The sequence below is a fragment of the Gopherus flavomarginatus genome, chromosome 3 (genome assembly GCF_025201925.1).
Source record: "Gopherus flavomarginatus isolate rGopFla2 chromosome 3, rGopFla2.mat.asm, whole genome shotgun sequence".
NCBI classification, from domain to species: Eukaryota; Metazoa; Chordata; order Testudines; family Testudinidae; genus Gopherus; species Gopherus flavomarginatus.
This window is the reverse complement of record NC_066619.1, coordinates 141,248,475-141,271,444: the sequence shown is the minus strand read 5'-3', so window position 1 is coordinate 141,271,444 and position 22,970 is coordinate 141,248,475. Positions and strand designations below refer to the sequence as shown.

Sequence of the window (22,970 nt, the reverse complement as noted above, 5' to 3'; positions counted from 1 at the left end):
TAAGAACGGGCGTACTGGGTCAGATAAAAGGTCCATCTAGCCCAGTGTCCTGTCTACCGACAATGGCCAATGCTAGGTGCCCCACAGGGAATAAATGGAACAGAGAATCATCAAGTGATCCATCCCCTGTCGCCCATTCCCAGTTTCTGGCAAACAGAGGCTAGGGATGCCATCCCTGCCCATCCTGACTAATAGCCTCCATGAACTTAGCTAGTTCTTTTCTGAACCCTGTTATTGTCTTGACCTTCACAACATCCTCTGGCAAGGAGTTCCACAGGTTGACTGTGCATTATGTGCAGAAGTACTTACTTTTGTTTGTTTTAGACCTTCTGTCTATTAATTTCCTTGGGTGACCCCTAGCTCTTGTGTTACATGAAGGGGTAAATAACACTTCGGTATTCACTTTCTCCAGACCAGTTACGATTAAGACTATGATTTTGTCATGGATATTTTTAGTGTCAGACCTGGACAGGTCACGGGCAACAAAGAAAAGCTCACAGAAGCCTGTGACCTATCCGTGACTTTTACTAAAAATATCCATGGCAAAATGGGGAGCTCAGCTGCGTGACCCACACACCACCTGCAGGGGCGAGGCAACTATGGGTCACTCAGAGCTCCGGGGTCCCCCTGCCGCCCACGGCAACTGGGAGCGGTTGCTTCCCCCACAGCCCATGGAGGTCCCCTCACTACTCCTGGGTGCTACAGGTGGCGGAGGACCACACAGCTTCCGGCCACCGCGGGCTGAAGTCATGGATTTTGCTGGAAGTCACAGATTCCATGACTTCTGTGACCTCTGTGAAAAAATACCATAAGTTTAGTCTTGATTTTATAGACTTTCATCATATCCCCCTTAGTCGGCTCTCTTCCAAGCTGAAAAGTTCCAGTCTTATTAATCTCTCCTCATACAGAAGCCATTCCATGCCCCTAATCATTTTTATTCCCCTTTTCTGTACCTTTTCCAATTCCAGTATACCCTTTTTCCAGTGGAATGACCACATCGCATGCAGTATTCAAGATGTGGGCGTACCATGGATTATATAGAGGCAATAGGATATTTTCTGTCTTATTATCAATCCCTTTCCTAATGATTCCCAGCATTCTGTTAGCTTGTTTGATGGCCACTGCGCATTGAAAAAGTGAGGAGTCCTGTGGCACCTTAAAGACAAATGCATTTATTTGAGCATAAGCTTTCGTGTATGCATCTGACGAAGTGGGTTCCAGCTGATGAAAGCTGATGCCCAAATAAATTTGTTAGTCTTTAAGGTGCTACAGGACTCCTTGTTGTTTTTGCTGAAACAAATTAACACGGCTACCCCTCTGAAACTGCACACGGAGTGGGTGTTTTCAGAGAACTATCCACAATGACCTCAAGATCTCTCTTGAGTGATAACAGCTAATTTAGACCCCATCATTTTATATGTATAGCTGGGACGATGTTTTCCAATGTGCATTACTTTGCATTTATCTACAGTTCTGGACAGACCCAGGTCTTTGCTGTAACTTTCCATTCTCTGTGTTAATTAAAGATTTTCTACACTGTGTTCCAGACACCCAGTAAACCCTCCTTTTTGTTCAGTGCTGGCTGAGAGTCACCCCAGAGTCTGGAAGTTGGGAGCACATTGTCCCCTTTGGGGGTGCAGGTCTGCCCAGGTGTCTGGTTCCAGTGGAGCCACTGAGAGGAACTCATAGCAGGAAGTGGGGGTGCTGAAGGCTCTGAAGTTGTGTCCCAGGAGATGTTGAAGCCAAGCGAGAGAGTGTGGCCCTAAGGGGGTTAGAGCTGTGTGACTGCACCAGTCGGTCAGGTGGATTCCTGACAATGAAACGTGACCTTCCCCCCCTCTCCCCCCTGCCTTTCCTTCCCCTCCTTCAATTCCCACCTCCCTCTCCTTCACAGATGCAGACATTTCTCATCTGCTCTCCTCCTAAGCCCTCCACTCACCCCACCTCATCTCCTGATCTCCCTCACACCCACTCTTCTCCCTCTCTTGCTCTTCTCTTTAACCTCTCACTCTCCTCTGGCTCTTTCCCCCTCACAACACAAACACATTTTAGAGTCTTCCATCAGAAAGACCTTTGACTCCATTTGCCTCCCCAGCTACCGCCCCTTCTCCATTTCATCTCTCAGCTCATTGAATGTGCCTCTACAATCACTGCCTGGAGTTCCTGTCCTCCGGTTCCATCCTAGACCCTACCTACACCGACTTCCACACCTTGTGCTCCACAGAAATTGCTCCTGCCAAAGTCTGTAATGCCTTTTCCTAGCTAGCACTCAGACTCAGCGCTCAATCCTCTCCCTCATTGGCTTGCCAGCCACCTGACACCATTCACCACTTTTCTTAAAATCTTGTCCTCCTTGGCTTCCTTAACTCTGCCCCCTTTGACCTCTCTAATCACTCCTTCACCATGTCCATCAGAGGATCTTCCTCATTCCCCCTCCAGCCTTCAGTGGGGTTCTGTCCCCACGAGGGCTCTGTCTTTGGTCCCTTTCTCTTCTTGCTCTACACCTTATCTCTGGGCAAAGTCATCTGCAAACACAAATTCAACCAGCATCTCTGTGCTGATGACTCACAGATCTACCTATCTACTCCAGACTTGTCTCTTTCTGCCCAAACTACAATCTTGGCCTGTCTCTCTGATGTCTCCTTGTGGCCGTCTCATCATCAGCTCGAGCTCCATGTGATTAAAACAGAGTTCCCAGTCTTCCCCCCAAGACCTCCCTGCTACCTCCTTTGTCAGTCACTGTGGATAATGCCACCATCCTGCCTGTCACTCAGGTCCATAACCTGGGCGTCATCTTTGACTCGGACCTCTCCCCAGGGCCTCACATCCAGGTTTTGTCTAAATCTTGCTGGCTCTTTCTGCAGAACCTCTCTAAGATGTGGCCTTTTCTGTCCAGCCCCACAGTTAAAACTCTGCTCCATGCTCTCAGTGTCTCATGTCTTGACTGCTGCAACATCCTCTTCTCTGGCCTCGTGTGACGATGCGGTTCTGGTGGGACCCAACTGAGGTACCAATTCAGGACCAATTGCTCAAACAGGGCAGTTACAACCCAAGGCTGGGTTTTTTCCACCTCTAAGGCAAACCAAACCAGCCAGACAAAGAGGACTTTGGTCTCATCCCACTCGCTAACCACAAGTCACACAGGCAATTCTCTTAGACACTCCAGTTTCCCAGTATCACCACCAGTGCCACTTGTCCTGGGGATGAATGGTTATGAAAACCAATACTCTAAGAAAAGAAAACGGTTCCCTTGATCCCAAAGAATCAAGCCCCAGACCCAGGTCAATATACAAATCAGATCTTACCCACAAATCACGCTGTTGCCAATCCTTTAGAATCTAAAATCTTAAGGTTTATTCATAAAAGGAAAAAATATATAGATGAGAGCTAGAATTGGTTAGATGGAATCAATTACATACAGTAATGGCAAAGTTCTTAGTTCAGGCTTGTAGCAGTGATAGAATAAACTGCAGGTTCAAATCAAGTCTCTGGAACATCCCCTGCTGGGACGGGTCATTCAGTCCTTTGTTCAGAGCTTCAGTTTGTAGCCATTTCTCTCAGAGGTAAGAAGCAGGATTGAAGACCAGATGGAGATGAGGCATCAGCCTTTTATAGTCTTTTCCCGGTGTAAGAATCTCTTTGTCCTTACTGTGGAAAATTACAGCAAAATGGAGTCTGGAGTCACATGGGCAAGTCCCTGCACTTTGCTGAGTTACAAGGTGTATCTGCCTTCTCTCAGTGGGTCACTTGTATGGCTGATGGTCCTTAATGGGCCATCAAGAAGGCTAGGCGGAGCTAACACCAACTTGTCTGGGATGTTACCCAAAAGCATAACACAAGTTTGAAGTTCAGACAGAACAGAGCTAATATTCATAACTTCAACTACAAAATGATACAGACATACGGACAGCATAATCCTAACCAGCAACCCATCACCTGGTCCTAGACACCTTATATGACCCCTTTACATAAGATTTGGTTCCAACACAGGACCTCGGTGGCAACCCTGTTCTATATAGTCCCAGATTATATCAATAACGTCACACCTTGACAAACACAGGCTCATCCTGCTTAGATTTATTCATTCAGAAGATGCTGAAAAGATCATTTCCCAGCCCACTGATCTGACCATGTCACCTCTCTCTTTGCCTCCCTCCACTGGCTCCTCCTTCTCCACTGCATCAAATATAAACTGCCTGATTTCAGCTGTGAGGCCCTTCAAGCCTAACCCCACCTGATCTGTCAACTCTCATTTGCTACCAAAATGTCGACTCTGCACACGATCCTAGCCTCCATCACCTACTTTTTACATTTTCCAAAAAGCCCCTTTTTGTCCTATCTTGCCCCTCATGCCTGGGAGGAGCTGCTGGTAAATATAGACTCATAGAATATCAGGGTTGGAAGGGACCTCAGGAGACCATCTAGTCCAACCCCCTGCTCAAAGCAGGACCAATCCCCAGACAGATTTTTACCCCAGTTCCCTAAATGCCCCCCTCAAGGAGTAAACTCACAACCCAGTGTTTAGCAGGCCAATGCTCAAACCACTGAGCTATCCTTCCCCCCCAGGCTTTTAAGGGAGCACCTGGATTTGAACCAGGGACCTCTTGATCTGCAGTCAAGCGCTCTGCAAAACTACCTCATGCTCCAAAACCCTCCTCAATGCCCTAATTTGCCAGGGTGCCTAAAAACTTGGCTAACCATTAGGCCATTGGTGCTCTGACCACAGCCTGTCATTCTGGCCAGTGCTGTCTCCTTATAATCCCCATCTGTCTGTATCCATCTGTTGTCACCTGTCTTATACGCAGATGGGACCTTATTTTGTTTTGCACCTGTACAGCACCTGACACACGGGGGTCCAGGACCAGGATTGAGGGGCCTGGGTGCTGCCATAAGACAATAATAAATAACGAAGATGACGAGAGCAGGGCAGGGAGCTTTACTTTTTAAATTGGTTTGCTCTTCCCATGAGACATCAGTCTTGTTGGCTCTGTTTTTCGTGAAAGACTCTATGGCCAGTTGGAGAACTTGAGAGGTGGACGTGTAACCCGAGAAAATGAGAGGGGAAGGAATTATTATTTCATGTCTTGGTAGCACATTCTAGCTTTAATCATGCTGGGGCTCCATTGTACTGGGTGTTGTACAGACACAGCAAGTCACAGTCCCTGCCCCGAACCAATTACATCATTCTAATTGCCAGTTTTGGTTGGACGTATTCTCGGATGTTTCATCACATGACATAATCTTTAATTCCTAGAGACTCCAGGACAATCCTGGAAGGTTGGCAACCCTATGCTGATGCCACTTCTACCCTGTTTTTATTCTGCTTTTAACTATTTAAGTTTTCTTGTTTGTTTGTTTTTACCAAAATAGTTAAATAACCCCCCTAGTGCGAGTGCAGTTCTATTGGTACAGCCGTGCTTTACACCAGCGTAGCTTATTGCTGTAAATGAAGGGGAACAATCTGTATGAGTATAACCAGGGCTTAAATTCAGCCGGAACTGTCCAAAGCGGAGCACAGGTAAATATTTTCAGATCTTGACTCCAACCTGCTGCTGCTGAATGGGTGGATGGGGGTGAGGAAGACGGACAGAAGGGGGAAACCATGGACGATTCCAGGAAATACTCGATGGCAATTTAAGACTTGAGTATAACTGTGTCCACACTAAGGCTATGTCCACACTGCACTTTAGTTGGTAACATTTTTGACACACAGAAGTGTGAAAAAAACACCCTGACCAACAAAAGTGTTACCAATGCAAAGTGTTGGTGCGGACAGCACTTTGTTGACACAACTATCACCCCTCGCTGGGGGTGGTTTTATTTTGTCAGTGTGTCTCTCTCTCCTGCCGAGAAAGAGCGGCTACACTGAGTGCCTTGTAGCTGTCAGGTGAGCGGTGGAGACGTAGCCCAAGTGGTGATTTAGGCTAAGTCTACACTAGACAGTAGGAGCACTCCCATGGCTGTGCTTTGACCTGACAGTGTGGATACCCGCGAGCACTGGGGTAGAGAGCTCTCCCAGCGCTCCTGGTAAACCAGGTTGACGAAGGGAGTAGCTCCAAGCGCTGGGAGCCTGGCTACATTGGCACTTTACAGCGCTGAAACTTGCTACACTCTGGGGGGTGATTTTTCACACCCCTGAGCCAGCAAGTTACTGTTCTGTGAACTGCCAGTGTAGACAAGCCCTTCACTATGATGGTTTCAAATTGTGTAAAACAGAGATGAGAATAAAACAAGGATGGGAAAAAAACCTTTTCAGGTCTTTGCAATCCCTTAGGAAGCAACAGAAATGGACACCCTATTTCCCCCTTCTCAGGTCACCTGTAATATAATGAGCACAGAGGATTTTTCTTTCAACAAAGGCCCAGCCAGGCATGGACGGGAGCTGGTGCTGGATGTAACACATTAAAAAAACCAAATCAACCAGTGAGAATGTGAGCTTGGCCCAGACCTTCTCTGATCAGCATCAACATCCACCTCTGTCCACACGCACACAGTCCTGCAGGTCCCAGGCCAAAGCTCTGCACCACTGGAGTTACACCGGGACTGGGAGTGACCCCTGAGATGAGGGCCTCCTGTCTCGTTGCTGCAGGGATAACCCGACACCCCCCATCACCACCTTCCCTGTTTTTGTCCCTGGCCCGACTCAGCCCCACAGGGGCAGGCTGCACTGGGCCTGTCATAAACAGACAGTTAAGGGTTAATGCCTCTGTTACCTGTAAAGGGTTAAGAAGTTCAGCTAGCCTAGCTGACACCTGACCAGAGGAACCAATGGGGGAACAAGATGATTCAAGAGGAAGGGGGGAAGTTTCCTTTGTCTCAGTGTTAGTTTCAGGTTTGTGCCGGAGTGAGAAGACCCAGGAACCAAACAGGGTGTGAGTATTAAAGAAGGAATAAATTAGTTTATGTTTATTTTGTGACTTGTCTTGTGCATTAGAGGGATAATCAGATTGGCTCTTCTTTTGTGTAACTAAGGTTTTGTCCAGGGGAACATCCTCTGTGTTTGGAATCTGTTGTCTGTGAGTAGCTTTTATGCTAGTCTCTCCCAGAGGTATTTCTTTTACCCCTTTTCTTTAATTAAAAGCCTTCTTTTTAAGAACCTGAGTGATTTTTTTCCTTGTTTTGAGATCCAAGGGGTTTGGATCAGTGTTCAGCAGGAAATTGGTGGGGAAGTCTCTGAAGGTTACCCAGGGAAGGGTTACAGTTCTTGGGAGGGAGAGATTTGGGCGGGAGGGGGAAGACAGAGTTTCCCAAATGACTCAAACAGCTGTTTTAAATGATTTGGGTGGTGCCAGCATACTGATCTAAGCTGGTAATTAACCTTAGAGATTCTCAGGCAGGTCCCCACATCTGTACCCTAAAGTTCAAAGTGGGGGTGAAACCTATGACAGGGCCTAACCCTGTTTATGTCAAACCAAGCCTGCTACTTAGGTGATGGGAGGGCAACAATATGCCTGAGGCCATTTCACACAACTCCCCTAGGCCAACCCACAGCCTCATCCAGCTGGATAAGGGCTGCTGAGCTCCCTGGGGTCTGAGCTGCTGCTGCAGGGAGAACTCTGGGCCAAGATTGGGGCCATGGAAGATTCAAGTCCATGTTAGAAAAAGCAGGATGTGCCTGTGCCTGCCCCTCCCCACCTTACTGGCACCTGAAGCACTTTATCCGGCAGTCACAGGAGATCCCAACAGCACAAACACAGCAGTTGTTCCACACTCTGCAACCGGAGCTGCACCCAAACTGAGACCTGATCAATGCAAAGATCCTGGGGCTCTAACCTCTCCCCTTGCCCTGGATGCACAGCCAGAGACTGGACACATCCTCTCCCTAAGCTGACACCTCTAATTAGACTTGTCTCCATTACAGACATGTCCCATCACTGACCCTGGGGTGACTGGACCGGTGCTGACAGAGCCCAGCTGTATGTAGCCAAGGACAAGCCACACTCAGGAGTTCCAGGCACTGGGGTGAAACCCAGCATGAAGAACCTTCTGGGAGCCATTAAAGATCAGAGATCCAAGAACCTTTTCCCCTTCATTTAACCCTGGTCTATCTGGGGTGGGGAAGGTAATTTACTCCCTCTCACTAACCATCATCCAGAGCTCTGCGAACAGGAATCGTGTCTGAAATCCTCACCTTGCCCTGATAGGCTGGGAATGAAATAGCCTGGACAGTGCCTAGATCAGGGATCGGCAACCTTTCAGAAGTGCTGTGCCGAGTCTTCATTTATTCACTCTGATTTAAGGTTTTGCATGCCGCTAATACATTTTAATGTTTTTAGAAGGTCTCCTGTAAGTCTATAACATATAACTGAACTACTGTTGTATGTAAAGTAAATAAGGTTTTTAAAATGTTTTTAAGAAGCTTCATTTAAAATTAAATTAAAATGCAGAGCCCCCCGGACTGGTGGCCAGGACCCTGGCAGTGTGAGTGCTACTGAAAATCAGCTCACATGCCGCCTTTGGCAGGTGTGTCGTAGGTTGGCTACACCTGGCGTAGAACCAGGGATTTCCCTGCAGCCTGGGAGCCTCACAGGGTTGTGACGGGCTTGTCAGTGTGTGCAGCACCCATAGGTGTTGGTCCTAGTGGTGCCGCACCCTCTGGCTGGGAGTGGTTGGCATTAGATGAAGGGGTTACAGTTTGGGTCAGTGGCTTTCAGCCCCCCCCCCACACACATTGTCCCAGCAGGGCCCCTGGCAGCACCTGGCACAAGGGGGCCAGGACCCTCCCCTCCCATCACTATAGCAACATCAGTGTTCGCTGTCAGTGACCGCTCAGTGCTGGGGGGAGCGCGGGGTGTTTATCCCGACACCTCTGAACGCAGAGCCCAGAACTGCCCCCGACACCCAGCTCCCTGCTCCCTGCATCCCCCTGGCCCAGCCGCCCCCCATATCCAGCTCCCCCTCCTTGCACCCCTTCCGGCCTGGCTGCCCCCAAGACCCAGCTCCCCCCTCATGAATCCCCTGGCCTGGCTGCCCCCCAATACCCAGCTCCCCCCTCCCCACACACCCCTGGCCTGGCTGCCCCCCAATACCCAGCTCCCCCTTCCCCACACACCCCTGGCCTGGCTGCCCCCCGACAGCCAGGTCCCCCCTCCCTGCACCCCCGAGAGGGGTGCGGGTAGGGGGAGGCCCAGAGCTGGGGCGGCAGGGGGTGCAGATGCCGGGGGGAGAGCCTAGAGCCAGCCCTGACCGCTGGGAACTTGTCTGTTGCAGGAGGAACTTCAGCACTTCCTGCCCCTCTCCCTTTGCAGTGAGTGAGACCACAGTAACTCCTGGCACTTCTACAGCATCGTCACACCCGCTCTCCAAGGTGCACCCTCCGCCCTCAGGGATCTCTTCTCTCTTTCCCTGCTTCTTTTGGAATGTGGAGTGGGAAAAACCCTCCCTGGGCCGAGACTTAGGCAAGAGGGGGCAGTGGATTCAGGATGGTCCTAGGTTCACCCAGCCAGGCCAGTAATTGACAGTTGTAAGCTGGGAACGCGGGCTCCTCATCTGCCTCTGAGCCACGCCAGGGTGGGGGTTGTGATCACAGAGAGCCCCTGAGAGCACCAGAGCCCTACAGGCAAAGCACAGAGCCAGGGAGGAGGTGACCTGTATTCCCAGCTCTCTATTAGCAGGGTGACAGCTCCCTACACAGAGGTTCATTGCTTTCCTGCCATTTCTATAGTTTCTTTAACCCCTAAGTGCCTTATTGACTATGCACAGCCCCCTGAATATGCAGCCACCTCTGAGGAAGAGCACATCAGCCACACACAGGGGAAAGCTCAGTCAAGGTTTATGGGGCAAACTCCTGCTCTTATGGAAAGTGCCCCAGGAGGTCTGAAAGGCCTTGGAGTTGAAGGCCCACGGTCCAAGCTACACACACACTCACACCGTGACCTGCTGGGAGTTCAGTCCAAGGGGGAGAAAGCTGGGATTCCCCCTTGCAGTTCCAGTGTATCACCCTGATGCTCACAGCCCCAAGTCATCCCCCCAGGCTGCTGTGATGAGAAAGCACTGCCTGAGTCCAGCATCTGCCCAGCAGCCATTTAAACAACTGACCCTTTTTCAGCACGGCTGTCTGCAGGGCTGAACCGGGAATCCAGGAGCAAAGATACAGGCTGAGCCAGGGCCAGGGGGGGATTTCATTCTAGTTTCTCTCATTGGCTCATTCGCTTGGGCATTTTCTCCATAGGTCTGGGCTCAGATCCCCCTACCCTTCAATGCAGTGGGGAGAACACGTCTGTCTCTGGGCTGGGGGATACCGTCCTCCACCCTCCAGGGGATCACTCTGTGGTTATGGGTAACTTTAGCCTGGACATCGAACTGAACCTCCCCAGCTCAGTCTGTCTTTGCTCTTGGCTTCCCCATGCCTGGCTAGGTGGGGTTCTCCTCTGTGTGCCATTAATGATCCTGGGACCACACTGAAAACATTAGTGCTCCTGTCCCCGTTCCATGGTCAGCTTCCCAGCACCACTCATGGGACAGAGGGGTCCCAGGCTGGGTCACACAATCAGGGGATTTTCTCTCCCTCTCAACCCTGGATCCCAGCCCCGTCCCCAACAGGAGCTAACCTCAGGGCAAGGTTGTGTTGAGGTAGCATTGCCCTCCTTAGACGAGGATGGGAACATTTCTCCCTCCTCACATGATTTCTCAGAAGCGGCAGCATCTGACTCACTGGGGCTGGAATTAAACAGTGGAGCGTGTTAGCTGTCAGAGCTGGGCACCCCCTGTAGCCCAGCCAAAGATCTCACATGGCAGCCTGGCACAGAGCGGGTCACATGCAGGCAGCTGGGGCTAAACTGCTGGTCATGCCCGTCCCTAAGGGAATTTGCAAAGTGACCAACCCTGCATGTTTCTTTGAATTTATCAATTCCACGCTGCACCTGAGACATGCAGCATTAGTGCATTTACACACACACCCTGCTGGGGTTTAATGCCACTGTTTAAACTGGTATTAGCCACTGCAGCAGAGAATGATATTTTATATGTATAGCATAATATGAGCCACAATAACCACAGCTGTGTCTCTCTTCCCTAATTTAATTGGGATTAGCCATCCCAGAGTGAACTCTGATTAGGATTAGCTGGTCTGTGATATCTTTACCCTGCACAGATGCAGATTAGCTGGGTTTGAATATAATCTAGTCTGCAGTGCGGTAGACAGTGCGTTATCTGAGTATGTCTATATATTAACCTAGTTTGGATTTAACTGTTTGCCGGTATAGAATACAAGTTATAATCAATTTTACTGAACCTCTGATTACTGGGAAATAAAGGGATTTACCTTCTCCACCCCCAGACAGTGTGATGATCCTGTAAAGCCACCCTACAGCTATTATCTGACACCCCCAGAACTGTACAGCAATCTTCAAGCACAAATCAATGCATGTTGTGAAGTCACCTGCTGCTGGAGCACTGCCCAGCAAATAATGGAGGGGCCATGTGTTTAACCCTTCTGCCCATAAGAGTTGGTAGCAATAAGGGTCGGGTTCAGTATCTAAGGGTTCCTTTTCAATAATACAAATCAAAACCAACTCAAGCCCCCACCCAGTGACCTGGGACAATTATACACTGCCCCTCGGTGCCTCTGAGAGGCGATACTTCCCCTCTCGCAAGCACAGGGTCTGAGTGTAGAAAAACTTTTTAATGAAGGAGGGAAACAATGCAGCATTATGTTGGGGAAACACCACAAACAAGGTTCATAAACATAAATCATGAGCCAGATGACTCACTCTCAAGTAGGTTGTGCTGTGTTCTTTTCCTTTGGGTTCTTAAGTCCAGCAACCCAAAAGTCACCCCACTTACACTTGCTGTCCTTGGTCAGTGGAGCCCCAGAGTTCAGAAGTTCATCAGCAGAGTTCACTTCCCAACCTGGGTGGAGGAAGGCATGGAGACACCTTACACGCTCCGCTGCTTGGGCCCTGCCCCCCACAGCCAATTGCCACACCTCTCTGCAGGGCTCCAGTCCTCACCACCAACCATCCCGCTGGCCACACCTCTCTGAGTTGGCCATGCCTCTCCACTAGCTATTCACCAAGATGCCTTCACCCCCCAACCACACACACACTTAACACAGCTCTCAGTGATTTCAGCTGTTAGTGGGGGAGCCTCACTGCTGGTGCACACTGGATAATCTTCTTGCATCAGAACCCCTGGCCCAAAGTAGGTCTAATGCTCAGACCTACATATCAGTGATGCCAGCTCTGCTGCATGTAACAAGACTCTTACTTGAGCCTAATAGCTCTGTTATTAAACACAGAGAAAGGAAAGATCAAAGTGGTGTTCAGGACCGGGGGAGGGGCGCAACATCAACAGGTACAATCAATAGTTATAATCAATCAACAGGTACCAGCCTCTCTCAATTCATGGGGCTTTGGCACCCATGTCCCTTGCCTGGCTCAGTCAGAAAAGGCCAAGTACAGTTCTGCTGTCCTTGATTCACACAACCAGGATAACAACCATTTATTACTCCTGCCCCAATAACAAAGAGACTGGGGATCCCACAGCAGCCAAAGTGACCATTTGGGCAGCAGTCCCTTCATGCTAGGCAGGGTGCGTGGGCCCATGCGAACGAGATCAGCCCCTGAAGTCCTTTTCCACAGCTCACCACCAGATGGCAGGGAGAGCTCATTCTGACTCTGCTTTCGTGTGTGTGTGTGTGTGTGTGTGTGTGTTCGTGTGTGTTCGAGGGGAGATGCACATGTGTGAGCAGAACAGGGTGTATTGCAGGGTTTGTGGATTTAGACTAGGATTCTCCCAGGTACCTCCCCCTATCCAGTCCTCCAACCTAACCTCCCCTCACATTGTGCCCTTTTGTCCTGTAAGGGCTGCTCTACTCACAGTTTTGGCACCAATTTAAAACTGGGTTTCTGAACCTATAAAGTTAATTGGTGCCTCCTCTAGTGTGGGCGAAGTTATAGTAACACAGCTGAGTTGGTACATCTGTCAGAACAAGCTATGCCAACAGAAACCCTTTCATACTGACATACCTGGGCCCACCTTAAAGGGTGGTACATCGATTTAACTAGATGAGTTTAAAACCCCCACCTAGTTAAATTGATGCAAAGACTCTTTAGACCAGCTCTTATTCTCAAATATAGATCCAGTGTTGCCAACTCTGGCTATTGTATAGCAAATCTCACAAAATTTGGCATTTTCCTAAGAGTCCCAGCTCCTGGAGTCATGGGATGATGTGAGAATTTCAGCTTGGAAAAAAAAAAACGTAAATTTCTAGCCTTCATAGCTGAGGAAGAATCTTGATAATGTGATTGCCTGAGGCTCAAAACCCAGAATGCAAACAAACTCCCCCCTGTTGTTCAAAGGCTCATTATTTGTGAATCAGTGTTCTGATTTTTGGAGGGTATAAGTGGCACATGCCATCTGCACACCCCTAGCACCCAGATACAACTCTGCAAGTGCTCCCTGCCCTACCGAGTCATCAGTAAGCTAACCAAGGCCTTTATGCATTGGACAGTTCCCTCTTCCAAAGTCTGATTAGATAAAGGAAAGTTCAACAGACCCAAGGCAGCCCTTCACCCAGCCCCTTTGCAGGGGGGCAGACTGCATGTGAGTATGTCAGTCCCACGGCCAGGCACAGCCACCTTCCCTGGAACCAGGCCCTCAGCACCCACTGCAGCACCTCTCCCAGTAACACGCAGCTCCTGCAGCTGGCTGGGAGATCCCCCTCAGCTCTTTCCCCTGGAACTCCCCTGCTCTGCCCCCTGGCCTGTTTGCTCCTACCTGAGCACTGGGAGCCTTTTCTCAGGGCCAGGGCTCATTAGCCAATTAGCTGCCACTCAGGCAGTCAGGCCCAGCTCCACAAAGGGATTTATTCTCCTAACGTCCATTGAAACCCTTGGTTGAGCCTGGATTTAAGTACTGACAGCTGGCTGAGCTGGGCTGGTTCTCCCGAAAGAAGCCCGGCATAAATAGACAGGGCCCTGACTCCCCTCGATGGCCCAGCCAGCTGGGGCAGGGGCCTTCCCAGGATCTGGGAATGTCTTGGAGCTGGCCGTGCTCTAGAGCTAAAATCCCCTCAGGAGTTTCCCTTTCCCCTTTAATGCACCAATACAGACAGAAAATCCCCTCAGATGTGGGGCCTTCCACGGTTTTAAACCCCAGCCATTTCCCTGGGTTTGGAAGGAAAACTGTTGCCCCGAGTCTTTGCCTGAGATGGGGGATCTCTGGGTGGTTCATGCCCCACAATCCTCAATCTCCCCTCAGATCTCAGTGTCAGATCCTTTTCCTTTCACCATCAGTAACACTCAGCCCATCCGGGGTTAACAGAGTTTCCCCTTTTATGGCAATAACAACTGGCAGGTTGGCGACTGACAAGACTTGTTCCATATTTAAGAGTCATGTGGTTCCTGACAGGCCAGGCCTTTATTCCCACGAGCCCCTGCGTCCCTGTCCATTCACGTCCTTCCTTACATCAAGGTATCTGTGCACCATGGACAGTGCTCAACTATTCCTGCTTCTGTGAGAAAAACACTCAACCCAGCAACTGCCACCCACTGGCCGCCTGCCCCAGGCACTGGCAGCTCCAGTCACTACTGACAGGCTGCAGCCTGGGAGTGCCTGAGCCCAGCCAACAGGAGATCTGAGTAGCGCCTGTAATGGGGCATCTCTGAGGGAGGGAAGCGCTGGACATTGTCTCAAACCTGGAGCTTCACAGGGCTCTCAGGTGCCTTTTAAATCTCCACAAAGCTGCTCACTGCCTGTGGCATTATTATTTGTCTTACAATAGCACCTGGAGCCCCTGACTGGGGACCTGTTGTGCCGGGCGCTGCACAGACCCTGACTGCAATCAAGGTCCCATTGTGCCACATACTGTACAGACCCTGAGCAAGATCAAAGCCGCATTGTGCCTGTTGCAGCACAGACTCCCTCTGAGATCAGGGCCCCATGAGCTGTGTGCTGTATGCACATAGGGACACTTTCTTCCCCAGCGAGTTTACATTCTAAATAGACAGGGGAAGGATTCTTATCCCCATTGTACAAATGGGAAAACTGAGGCACCAAGTGGCTCAGTGACTTGTCTAAAGTTGCACACAGAGTTGGAGACAGAGCCAGGAACTGAACCAAGGTGTCCTGAGCCCCAGGCCAGTAGCTTCACCACAGAGAATCCTGTTACTGCCCCTGCGTTACATTTCCAGACAGATGGCAGCCCCGTCAGCCTGGAGGGGGCTGTGGAGAGGGAGAGACATTATTAAGGGCAAGCAATACACAAGGATTTGGGGAGACCTATAATTGAAAGGGTGTCATGCAGGGCTGGGCTGAGGGGAGGCTGGGGTCTGAGCCCAGACATCAGTTCCCGTCTGGCTGAGTCTAGCGATCCAAGGGGGAATGTTCCTGCTTAGCACTGATGTGCTGCTGGGGCAGCCTCCTCCACCCCATGTTGTCCCACCCTGGGGCAGGCCCTGCCAGTGAGGAATACCAGGGGCAGCTAGGCCAGTGGCTCTCTATCCCCACAGGCCTGAGTTCCGCCTGCCAGGCACCTTGTACTGCCAGTGGTACCTCTGCAGACCAGACATCGACACCCCCCAGTCAGCCCCACCATGGGGTCAGCATTTCCCACCATTCTACGCTGGCCAACAGCAGGGTGATGGTGGGTGAACCAGGCCCTATGCAATGGCTGGGCAGGGATCAGGGACACAAGGCTCCCTACCCTTCTTGCCGGAGAGTCTGGCCAGAGACATCATTCCCTCCCTAGGTAAGGGGGCAGGCCAGAGACAGTCTGGGAGATACAAAGCAGGCTGCAGCAATGCCGGAAAGCAGCTACTGAGATGGGAACAGCCCCATGGGAGGGTGGGGGGAGATTTGTGATCATGATTTGTGTCAGCAGCTACAGGGTGGGGTTTGTGGGTTAGAGCTGAGGGTCTGGGAGCCAGGACTCCTGGGTTTGATCCCCAGGTTTGCTGCTGAGTCACTGTGTGACCATACAGCCAGGTCCCCTCCCCTGCTGTGCAGTGGGGATAATGCACTTTCCCTTTCCCCCCGGGGCTGGGACCCCACCAGTACTGACTGTACCCAGATCTCTGGATGGAGGCGGCGCTAGACATGCAGAAGCTGTGACCCAGGCTGTGACCTTTGCCCGCTGCAGGATTTTCACTGGAGATTCCTACCCAGAGTTGTGAATGATTTGGTTGTCAGTATCACAGCTCTGGGGCGAGGGATGGGAGTGCCAGGGAAACAGCCCCCTTCCCCCCAGGTCCATAGCACCCCAACTGGCCTGTCAGCACTTCCACCCTGCCTATCACGTGCTCTGCAGGGCCTTGTCTGCAATAACCCTGTTTTTATCCTCATGACACAAGCAGATTCTTCTCTCTCTCTTTGCACTTGGCTCTCCTTCCACCCAAGCTCTGACCCTGCACAGGGCTGGACTGTGGTGCAGATGCTATAGGTTGGTGCCTAGGGCCTGGCACCTGTAGTCAGGTTATTACATCAGATGCTGAGCTGGCATTTAGCAAAGACGTCAATGTCTAGTCCTTCCGGTTGTACAGACACAGTTGAGAACATGAGCCAAGTACAACTGACCTCAGGCCCACAGGCTGGGATTTTCATAGGGATTTAGACACCCTCTTCCCACTGAGTTTAACACAGCCAAATATATTCAATGACTGTCCCATGGTGCCATACGCCTCACACACGGGGGTGGGATCCCACAATACCCCATTGCCCTGGTCTTTGCCTGCTGGTCTGATTCTGTGCCAACTCCTGTGACTGGAAAAAAGAAACGTCCCTGTCTCTGACACTGGCAGAGAGAGTTGTGACAGGATCCCCAGGGTGCAGCCTGGGACGGTGGGTCCACTGTGCCCTCTGAACTCTCTCCTGGGCTGTTTCTCACAATGCCTCAGTAGTGACCAGCAGCAACCCCTCCAGGTGCTGTTATCACTCAGCACAACAGCATGTGGAGACCCCACACCCAGCTAGACTGCGTGAATGCTCCCAGAGCATGAACCACACGGAGAAAGGCACCAGAACCAAATCCCCCCAGCACCCAGCACTGTACCCCACTGATTTATTAATTGGGTCACCACTTCATCAATGCAAAGTGGGTATACACCAACCTTCAATACCTGAGCAATTTATCATTCACTTCAGGCAAACCCATTGGTAAAGTTAAACAAGTTCATTGATTACAAAAGGTAGGTGTAACAGGGTGCTGGCCAGGAGATCCTGGCCAGGCCCCTGTTAGCCTAGCTCCAATTAAGGGGTATTATTGGTGCTGGCTGGGTGTGGCTCACCTAAGGGCTTGAGGAGAAACACCTGTGGGCCTTATTAACCAGGAGGCTATATAAAGCTGGCAGGCAGGAAGCAAGGGAGGGGGTTGGCTGCAAGTTCCCTGCTGGCTGAAGTAGTTAGTGTCCCCCAGGTTGCTGGGTGGCATGGACTATATAAATGGTGGTGGGGACTGACACTAGGACTAAAAGGCCACTGGTGCTTGCACACAAAGCGGTCTCCAGCTGGTCTGTGGCACAAGCAGAGAAGTGCTCTGTTACTTGTTGGGGCTTGTCTGGGATCAGAAGCCAGCAAATGTGGTTGGTGACCTGGATGTGGAAGAGACCCTGCAGTGGCTGGTAAAGCAGCAAGAACAGACATAGCAGGTCCTGCAAAACTTCCAGCAGTCGAGACAGGCCTTCCTAGCCTGGCAGGCAGAACAGCAGCAGATCCTGCAGGAATTTATCCCAGAGCAGACCAGTGTACAGGGGCAACTCCAGCAATGTGCGGAGAGTCCTGTGGGATGAGAGGGATAGCTCAGTGGTTTGAGCATTGGACTGCTAAACACAGAGTTGTGAGTTCAATCCTTGAGGGGGCCATTTAGAGAACTGAGGTAAAAATCTGTCTGGGGATTGGTCCTGCTTTGAGCAGGGGGTTAGTCTAGATGACCTCCTGAGGTCCCTTCCAGCCCTGATATTCTATAATTATATGGGACGGTGCTGGGCTGGGGACTTTGTAAAACGAGCCTGGCGGATGATCCAGATGCCTTTCCTGGGACCTTCAAGCAGGTAGTGCCGGGTGGGAGAGGACAATGTGGGCTCTCCGACTGGCTCTGTACTTGACAGATGAGGCTCAAGTAGCCTACATGGTGTTGAGCAAGGAACAAGCCTGGAGTTATGAGGCAATAAGAGCAGCCATTATGGACTGACTGGGCCTGTCAGCTGAGCGGTACCAACAGATGGCCCAGTGGATGGCAGCAGTGTGGCCCCAGGCATATACCCAGAGGCTGATGGACTGGGCCACGTGCTGACTCAGGCCTGAGGCACATACCATGGGGGAAATCATGGATACCTTGGTCCTTGAACAATTACTGCAGAGCCTGAGACCATACACATCTGGGTGACGTGTCCCCAGCCTGGCACAGTCAAGGCAGCCGTCAGATTGACGGAGGAGTACATAGAGGCTGAGGACCAGCCCCAGAAGGACAGAGAGCCAGGGAAGAGACCAAACCTTTTTCTGGAAGAGGCCAGGAGAAGGGGGAGCCCCGAAGAACACCCGAAAGGCCCACCCAGCTAACATGTTGGCAGTGTGAGAGACGGGGACACACAAAACGGGACTGCCCGGATATGGAGTGTAGGTGGGTGGAATTTTGTGGATGGACTCAAGTGGAAGGGTAAAAATGGGGGCTGAACATGTCCACTATCCTCATGAAGGTTGGGAGAAAACCCCAAATGGGCCTGGTAGACACGGCATCAGGCTATATTCTCATACAGAGGGTGTTGGTGAAACTGCACTGGCAGGTCGTGGGGGCAAGGATCGTCCTTGGGTGCATCCATGGGGACAAGAAGTCCTGCCCAGTGGCCCAGGTACCCCTGGAAGTGAAGGGCTGCTTCAGATGGAAGTGGGTGGGGGTGCTGGAGGGGCTACCAGACCCGGTGGTGTTATGCAGGGACTGGGGCCTGCTGCCTAAAAGGAAATGGTGGCGTACCCCGAGGGAGTGTGTGGATATCCCAAGCCCGAGGGCCTCAGGTGGGAGGATGGGCAAAGTCCCGTCAATAGCAAAGAGATTCCTAGAAAACAGAGCCCAGAGAGGGTAGACCTGGGGGAAGGGCATATGGGGGAGCTGGCCAGCCTGAGCCCTTCAAAAGAAGGGATGGGCCAAGGGTAGCACCCCATAACAGTGCTCCCTGTGGACAAGACCCTGAACCCACGGGGTAGTGTGGGGGAAACTGAAGTGTGGAAGGTTCCCCCAGATGCTGGGACAAATTCTGACCCCCTACCAGAGGTACAGGAGGAAAAGGGGATGGGATGCCTGCCGAGGTGTGACTGGTGTGATGACCAGCAGGCAGAGGCAGAGCTATAGGGGTAGCCACTCCCTGAAGAGTGTACATCTGTGGGAAGGGATGGAGAACAGACCAGCCGAGGTGGCCGGGGAGCTTTCCCCGGGAGGGCCCACCCCGGCAAGAGGGTGAAAGGGGCCGAGGTCGGCCAGACCTTGCGCTTCTTAAGGGGGGAGGCATTTAACAAGGTGCTGACCAGGAGATCCTGGCCAGGCCCCGGTTAGCCTAGCTCCAGTTAGGGGTATTAATTGGTGCTGGCTGGGTGTGGCTTGCCTAAGGGCTTGAGCAGAAACACCTGCAGGCCTTATTAGCCAGGAGGCTGTATAAAGCTGCCAGGAAGGAAGCAGAGGAGGAACAGGAAAGGGTGGTGCCTGTGTGGTTGTAGGTCCTTGCCGGCTGAAGAAACTAGCTGTCCCCCGGTGAAGTGAGTGGCATGGACTATATAAACAGTGGTGGGGACTGACACTAGGAATAAAAGGGCACTGGTGCTTGCACACTAAGCGGTCTCTGGCTGATTTGTGGCACAATCAGCAGAGCACTCTGTTACGGTAGGTTTTAAGTGGTATTAAGTGTAGGCAAAAAGTCAGAGTTAGTTACCAAAAGAAAATATAACCACACAGTCTAAACTGTCAACCCTATTCGACTGGGCAACATCTAGAGTAAGCAATTTTCTCACCCCACCGGATCCTGCAGTCCACAGTATACAGATTTCACCCCTGAAATCTGGGCCAGTCCCCTCAGTTGGAGTCTCAAGTCTTCACCATGCTTGTTGCTTGCAGTGCAGGTGAGTGAAGGAGAAATGTCCAGCGTGTGGCCACTATGTCTGTGTCTGTTTTATACCCTCAGACTAGGGTGACCAGATGTCCTGAATTTATAAGGACAGTCCCGATATTTGCGGCTTTTTCTTATATAGGCTCCTATTGTCCTGATTTTTCATACTTGCTGTCCAGTCACCCTACCTCAGAACCATGTGCTTGGGGAGCACAGGTCCAGGCATTTCTGGGGGCCTTGCGAGTCTCCAGGCCAGGCTGAGCAATTCCCCTGGTGTGGTCTCATGAATTGTAACTCCCTTGCTGGACATTGGCTGGTGATGTCTGTTCAGCACCCACCTGGGTGTTGGTTACTTCTCTTGTCGTTATCGCTGCAGAGCCAGTATCTGGGCACCTCCCAAATCCACAGCGTATTTTAGTGACAACTACATAAGACTATCTCATAACTTCATATGCACTAAAGCTATACATATTTAGATAGAACCGTCACTTTCAGCCAATCATAACCTTTTCCCTGATACCTCACATGGGCATGCTTTATATACAATATCACAATTCTATGCAGATGCAATGAAACACCCTGTAACCCCATATTCCTCAAGGTATAGAATGCCACAGCAGGAGACTGGATTGTGTCAGACCCTTTGGAGAAAAGATGAGGCAAATTCCCAGCTGGCGAAGGTCCCAGTGATCAATAACTTGGAATGAATAAGCTGCTGGAGAGAAAGAAACCCTGTAATACAACAGAATCTCCCCATAGCAGAAGGGAGTCAGTGGACAGAGATTGCTGGGTCAGCAGGGTCTCTCTGCCCCTAGCTCAAGGGTCCTACGCTCCAGGTATCTGCCCCGATGAAGAGCTATAGGCAGAATCTTCTCCCATCTATGCTGTAGAGCAAGAAGAAAATTGTTGAGAGGCGGTTTTAGCTGTGGGGGATCCCAGCTAGAGAAGGAGGATGGGAATTCATCTCTGGGCCTCTCCCACTGTGCCCTCTGATGGACCCCAAACTGTTATTTGCACAGAACCACCCGGTCCTTACAGTGGGACAATGGACAGGCCTCCAGGCGAGAGCATAACAAGCCTGCAGTCTTGTCCCCAGAATCATGCTATGGGGCCCCAGTGCATTCTGGGAAGCTGGCTGCGCTCTGCTCTCAGGGGTGACTTTTGGATGCTGTTCTGGCCCCTTGGGGTTTCCTGGGTTTGGGCGAAGGCAGCGCGTCTGTTACAGAATCCCAGGCAGCCGGGGAAGGGCAATGGCTGGGCACGACCTTGCAGATTCCCACAGACAGAGTAACGAGCTATGGGCCCCCATCTCCAGTCACTGCTGGGCTCCCTTCTCCCCTTATGGAGACCCTGTGCCCACTCATGTGCACTGGGATGTCTGGGCCCTGTACCTGGGATTTATTCTCTGGCTGCCAGAGGGTAGGGGCCTGAAACACAAGCAGAGAATGAGGGTCAGGGCAGGGGAGCAGGATAATCCCTCCCCCGCAGTGACCTCAATTCCCCTCAGTGCTCCACACAACCCTGACTCCTCCTTGCCCAGGCCAGTCCCATCCCAGTGTGCCCCCCCTACAGCAGGACACACAGCACCCAGCCAATGACAGAGCCCACTCTGCCCCCAGCAGGGCCAGGTTAGGGTGATCGGCCCTGCCCCATGGCCCTGCCTCACCTCTCCTGGGGGGGGGGGGGGGCAGTGGAAGGAGCCATCCCACCCCTTGGGCTGGTTGGGCCACCGCAGTCCCCAGACCTCCCCACATCCCGGCTCTGTGGGGACTGGCTCTAACCTGCTGATTATCTCCTCCACAGGCACCTGCCAGAGCCACATGGCCAAGACGATGGCAGTCAGGATCCCAAGGCATGGGGGGCCCTTCTTCCCAGGGGCTGCGGGATGGAGAAGGGCCCAGGTCACTGAGGGGAGCAGCCTCTGGGGCATCCTCCTGGGGCAGCCACAGGCCTTTGCCATGACCTGCTCCCCAAGGGCCTTTGCAGAGACCCTGCCTCCAGGGGAGGGTAAAGGCTGAGCCAGGATGGGTGCAGAGGACAGGCAGTCTGCCAGGCACTGCCAGACATGCAGGTTGGCAGCAAATACAGCAACCTAGCCCTTCCCTCATAATGTCATCAGCCTGTGGAACTCACTGCCACAAGAATGGACCATATTCAGGAACTTAATGAGATTTACTGATGGATCAGCCATTTCTGTCAGTCACACCAATACCTAGAGCAAGAAGAGTTCACACTGACAATGGGCAGAGATATTGACATTCCTTCTGGAAGTGCGGGCTCTGGCAGGCTGCTGAGTTGCACCCTCCTGCTGCTGGGACATCTCCAGGGATGACTGTGTGCAGTAGGTACTATTGCCATTGGGCAGGATTCCACTGGAGTCCTTCTCCAGCAGGATGTCTTCTCCGTCCTGCATCCAAGAGACATGAATGGGATGTGGGTAAAAGACCCTGGTGTGGCAGGAGAGTGTGGGGGTTGTTGGGGGAGCGGGGGGGGGGGGGTTCTGCAGGAAATGGAGATCATGGGGAGTACTGGGGGGAGACACAGAACATGAGCTACATGCCAGGAAGTGGGACAATGTAACAGACGAGATAGAGGCCATGCAGTATGCTGAGTACTCCTGTGTGTGAGACTGGTCTTCACCCATTTACACTGATGTGTAAGTGGAGCTGGTTAATCTGGTGTAAATCCCCTCTGCAGAGTGACTCATACTGCTCCCATCAGTGGAGCTGACCTGTGTAGTTATCAGCATAAGTCTGGGCACGGGTCTCCTTCGCTGAGTGCTGTCCCACACTATAACACAGCTACACCCAGGCAGGTTGTCACTGGGCCGTCCAAACACACATGTGCTATTTAGGGAGCTAAAGGCCAGATTTCCAAATGCCCTTTGGTGCCTAATCCCAGTGATTACATAGGGAGTCAGGTGCCTCCATTCAGAAATCC

The 22,970-nt window shown here is 51.6% G+C and overlaps 1 long non-coding RNA gene across 1 annotated transcript; it reads left to right on the top strand.

Annotated features, from left to right (window-relative positions):
• The first annotated feature begins 6,785 nt into the window (after positions 1–6,785).
• On the top strand, positions 6,786–8,350 carry LOC127048490 (uncharacterized). Its single transcript, XR_007773684.1, has 2 exons — positions 6,786–6,872; positions 7,862–8,350. It is a non-coding gene; the product is annotated as an uncharacterized LOC127048490 (long non-coding RNA).
• Positions 8,351–22,970: the final 14,620 nt, after the last annotated feature.